The sequence below is a fragment of the Panthera leo genome, chromosome E3 (assembly GCF_018350215.1).
Source record: "Panthera leo isolate Ple1 chromosome E3, P.leo_Ple1_pat1.1, whole genome shotgun sequence".
NCBI lineage: Eukaryota > Metazoa > Chordata > Mammalia > Carnivora > Felidae > Panthera > Panthera leo.
In genome coordinates this window covers 4,514,300-4,520,299 of record NC_056694.1, presented here as the reverse complement: position 1 = coordinate 4,520,299, position 6,000 = coordinate 4,514,300, and positions in this window count along the sequence as shown.

Here is a 6,000-nt window from a genome sequence, read left to right as displayed (position 1 = left end):
AATTGATGAATTTGATCACTTCAAAATTTATAAATTTTGCACTATGCAGGACTCCAGAGATAAATATAAATAGATATCAGAGGAGGGAAATATTTGAAATGTCTAAAATTGACAAGGGACTATCATCTAAAATACTTGATGAACTCCTACAAAAAAAAAAAAAAAAAAGCAACTTAATGGGAAAGTGGGAACTTTTAAGTTTATCCTGCTCAGAACCTATTTTGTGAATTGGTGTATGAACATATTTCCTAAGTCTGGAAATTCTTAGCAATTTCTAATATTGCCTTTCTATCAGTCTCTCTATTTTCTTCTTCCAAATTCCTATTTGACTACTGGACTAAAACTGTATTTTGATCCACACCTCTCTCAACATACCAGAATTAGCTCAAAGGAGATAACAGACCCAAATGTAAAACCATGAAGCTTTTGAGAAAACACAGGGGAAATTTTATAAATGTTTCGTTAGGCAAAGAATTTTTTGAGATACAACAAGAACCATAAAAGAAAAGAAACCCCTATAAATAGACTTTATTAAAATCAAGAATTTCAAAAGACATTGTAAAGACAAGGAAAAGACTGAAAGAAAATAATACAAATCACATACCTGATAAAGGGGTTGTATCCAGAAATACATTAAAAACTCTGAAAGTTCAATAGTAAGAAAACAAAGAACCCCGTTGTTGTTTTTTTTGTTTGTGTTTCTGAATGGGCAAAATATTTGGACACATCACTAAAGTAGATATATGAGTGGGAATTGAGCACAAGAAAAGAAACTCAGCACCATCAATCTTAAGAAAATACAAATTAAAGCCATGATAGGATACTATTACACAATACACACCTATTTTAAATGACTGTAAATATCTAAACCATACCAAGTGTTGGCAAGCATAGGAAACTACTTAAACTCCCATTTACTGATGGTGGGAATGGAAAATGGTCAACCAGTTTGGAAGTTTCTTAAAATGTTACATATATATCTACCCTAGACTCAGCTATTCAACTCCTAGGTATTTACCTAAGAGGAATGAACCCACCCAAATGTCCAGTAATAGGTGAATGGGTAAACAAATAATGGTTTGTTCATGCAATGGACCCCTTGGCAATAAAAAGGAATAGAGTATTGATGCAGTCAACAACAGTGATGGTTCTCAAAATAGTTATGTTGGCCTAAAGAAGCCATTCAAAAAGGAACAAAATTCGCTTTATATAAAAGTCTAAAATTCTAGAACATGCAAACTCGTCTACAGTGACAGAAAGCATATCAGTGATTGCCTGGAAGTTGCGGGGCGGGCGGGGCGGGGGGGGGGTTGGCAGGGAGAAGTGAGAGACAGGGATTATAAAGGAGCATGCGAAAACTTTGGGGGGCACAATATGTTAATTATCTTGATTGTGGTGATGGAGTTATGGGTATATTCACACACCAAAACTTATCCAATTGTAAACTTCATACATGTTCAATTCACTCTACGTCGCTTATTACCCCAATAAAACTGTGCCTCTGTTATCTCAACACAAGGGCTACCTCCTGGCTTTTGTCCTGAGAATCAGATGAGTGGAAACCCTTAAAACAGCTGCTGACCCTTTAGTGGTAAGTTCTCATGAAGCATCGTTTCTTGCGGTTGTAACAAACACAATGGCTCAGAAGAGAGTTCCGAGAAAGCTATTTATTTCCGATAAGCAGGAAATGTTACCTCCTTCGTGGGGTAGGAAAACAGTACAGGAATCAAATGCCTTGCAATTAAAAGTAAATTTTGTTACTTAGTTTTCCTGGATATTTAAAAAAAAAAAAATCTAATAAAAGAAATGTTTACCTTAAAAAATGCAAGTAGTCAAAAAATCCACTTGATAGCCAAACCAATTCTAATTTCAGGTGTTGACTACTGATGCTTGCATAATTTTCTAAATTCTCTAAAATTCTTATTTTGTGATGGTTTAGATCTTTTGGAGAATCCTGGGAGAGTTCCCAGGTGTGTGTGTGAGAAAGAACCAAGCGTCCTTCTGGTGGAGACGATATTACTGTTTCACATTAATAATTGAGAACTTACATTTCCTAAGCCGAGCTCCGTAAACCAAATTTCTGCAACCCCAAAGAAAACTTCCCGCGGACTAATACGGTTTTCTCATAGGGACTTTGGTAGGATGAATGACGTTCTCTAATTGGTTGAAGCTTTCACCCGCTACGCCCCCTGGTGCTTCGGGAATTGGCTGGCGCAGGGGGCTGCTCCCTCAGGATTGGCTAAGGCTGGCTTTCCACGCTCCCTACTCTCTCGCGATTGGCTGAAACTCGCTTTCCGCGTCTCATGATGCTCCCTTGGGATGGGCTAGGTCAGTGACATTCTTCCCGCCTTCACCCGGCTGCCCTCCTGTTTCCTTCCTCTTTGCGCTCACGATGCAGCCCCTGGGGGTGTGTGGGGTGGGGTGGATGCTTTTCTTCTGGTTCTGAATTTCTGTCCTTTATAGGGTCCTCAGGACTCCCCTGGGAAGGGCCCCTCACAATTACCGAACCTTTGGGCCGAGACCCAGCTTATTACATGAATGTGGAGAAGCAGCTTTATCAGGATGGAGGGAGAGAGGGGTCCCTGGGAGTGATCCCAGTGGATTTCCTCCTGGAGTGCCCGCATTTTCCTCTCCTCCTTGAAGATGAGAGAGGGCGAGGGATGCAAATGCAACTGTCTCTAACAGTTTCTGTTCTCATGGCTTAGGTGGAAGAGGAGGAAAGAAAGAAGACGTCACCACTGATGGGCTGTTTCCTTGCCTGACTCAGTTGGTGTGTCCATTCTGGATGGCTGCCTTTCCTCATGGCCTCTTGGATGGCTCTCCCATAAGGTTTGGTGGCAGCACGGGGGAACAAATACTTTTGCGAGTGGTGTTAATCTGGCCTTATGGTTAAGAGCTAAGTCTGAGAAAATGGTTATGGTTCAGATCTCAACTCCAACATGTACTGATTTTATGACCTCTACAGGTGACTTAACCTCGAAAAATTTCAGTTTTTCCACATGTAGAGGGCTGCATAGCTATGTGGTAGGGTTGCTGTTGAATTATAGGTGGGGAGAGCTTGGTACAATGTCTTAGACTTTGATTCGGTGACAAATGACGGGCCCTAGATTCTGCATAGCGGCACATGACAGGTATCCATTTCTGTTCTTCATAAGACCTGTGATGTGTGTGGGAAGCGGGGAACAGCAGACACCAGGCAGACCGGTCAGGAGGCTCTGCCTTCTTGAACCTGTGCCATCTGGAACACATAGCCTGACAGGTTCCTGCAGAACCTGGATGGAGAGAGTGCGAAGTATCACGGGGTCTGCGTTAGTTCAGGCTGTTGTAACAAATTACCGTAGACTGGATGGCTTAAACATCAAACGTTTATTTCCCACAGTTCTGGAGGCTGGAAGCCTGACATGTGCCAGCTCGTTTGGATTCTGGTGAGAGCCCTCTTTTGGGTTGCAAACTGACTTCTGCTATTGTCACAACTAGCTCTCTGAACTCTTCTTTTAAATTTTTTTTTAACTTTTATTTATTTTTGAGACAGAGAGAGACAGAGCATGAACAGGGGAGGGTCAGAGAGAGGGAGACACAGAATCTGAAACAGGCTCCAGGCTCTGAGCTGTCAGCACAGAGCCCGACGCGGGGCTCGAACCCACCGACCGCGAGATCATGACCTGAGCTGAAGTCGGCAGCTCAACCGACTGAGCCACCCAGGCGCCCCTCTGATCTCTTCTTATAAGGGCACCAATCCCATTCATGAGGGCTCCGCCCTCACTACCTCTCAAAGGCCCCACCTCCAAATGCCATCATTGGGATTGGGTTTTCAACATGTGAATTTGGGAGGAACACACACAGAACATAATAAAGTTATTGTTTTCTTACTCTTTGGTTTGTCTATAACCTTCCTTATTTCAAAGAAACTGAGGTGTCCCCCCACCACCACCGTGCATGTAACTACACTCACACAAGATGACAGTATACATTCAGATGGATTCCTTAGAAACACCTAAAAGCTACCAATGCCTAGAACAGCACCCTGTGCATGTACCCTGATCACCGGCTTACTGGGTGAGAGCTCTGCCAGCCACTGCTGAATCAACTCCCTTGGTCCTTACAAGCCTCTGGTAAGAATGATCATCCCCATTTTACAGGTGAGGAAAGTGAGGCACAGAGAGCCACCCTAAGGTCTCAAGGTCTGGTAGGCTGGAGAATCGCGGTTTGGGCCCAGGCACTGAGATTTTGTAGACCTAGCTCCATCCCTCTGCATAACTGCTTCTCAGACACACTCTTAGAACACATTCGTGCACATACACACAACCATGTTTTTATCTGCAGTCATAGTCCCACCGACACGACGTCATATAGCCAACTCTATTCCTAAACAGCAAGGTGGTGTCTTTCTTTTATCTCATTGTGTTAGGAAATTGCAGATCCCAGATTTCCAAGAGTTTGGGGATTTATGCACAGCTGGAATGGTCAAATCATTGGCTTGTGAAATCTCATAGCTGGAAACTCACTGCATGACCCATCCCATTGCTCTTTATGGGTGGAAGCACTGAAGTCTGGGCATTTGAAGGATCTCGATCAAAGTTATCCACAGCTAGGACCAGGCTGTCCCTGCTTGACGTCATCTTTGCAAATGTGAGCTGACCCCCTTTTTGGGCGGGACTACTGTGCAGTGCTGCCTCGTGCCTTACAATCCCACAGATAAGTAATTTTCTTTTCCTTGTGGGGGGAGAAAAATGTAGAGAAATCTGAAGTCATATATACTAAGTGGATCTTAGGTCCACTCCTCCAGAGACATCACTGTTATCAATTAATTGTGCAGACATCCTGACCTTCTCTATGACTTGATATACAAATATAGAGGACACATAGTAGAGTACTGTCATATTCCTATAGGTCTTTTAATCGTGCAGATTTGAGGTAATGGTAATCAAGTACTAAGAATCTCATAGTAAGCCCAAATTTTAAAATAATACAGATTTGTTAAATTGTAAATTGAACGTTTACAGGAATTGTAGAATGGTAAAGCTGACATGCTTTGCCAGCATTTCAGGGCAGTGTCCCTTAAATTAATATTCAGATGTTAATTCCATTCTTAGACTCCTGTGAATGAACAATGTCCAGAATGTCTACACTGTTCTGTACTGTTTGTGGGTTCGTCTTTGTTTATTTAAAAAAACACAGGGGCACCTGGGTGGCTCAGTTGGTTAAGCAGCTGACTTTGGCCCAGGTGATGGTCTCCTGGTTTGTGAGTTCAAGCCCTACATCGGGCTCTCTGCTGTCAGCACAGAGCCTGCTTCAGATCTTCTGTCCTTCTCGCTCTATCTGCCCCTCCCCTGCACTATCTTGCTCTGTCTCAAAAGTAAATAAACATTAAAAAAAAAAAACCCACATATTTGTTTATATTCTTTACAGCACATAGGCACATAAAAAAAGGACCCTATCTTCTATCTTGGAATCTATCTATCTGTCTATCTATCTATCCATGTATCTATCAGAGAGAGAATGTACGTGCACAGGGGAGAGGGGCAGAGGGGCAGAGGGAGAGAGAGAGAATCTCAAGCAGGCTTCACACTCAGCGCAGATCCCACGACTCTGGGATCCTGACCTGAGCTGAAATCAAAAGTTGAACACTCAACCCACTGAGCCACCCAGGCGCCCTGTATCTTCAAGTATATTTTGATTCCAAAATGGATCACGAACATTGTTACACGTGAGTTATTTACCTTACATTATAGTTTTGAATGGCTACCACCTTCCCCAATGTATTTTACATATTCATTGATTAGACACTTAAATTGTCTATATTGCTTCCATTATTTTTCTAGTGCAACTAAATTGAACAAGATTCGTATATATACATCATTGGAGGTTATTTCATTATTATCCAATTGCTTGGCTGGGCAATTGATTGCAAGGACTAATTTCGTTAAGATTTTCATCTGTATTCCCGAATCTCTCCCTTGTTTGGCGGCTTTGAGGCCCCTCACCTCCTGGCAGGAGAAG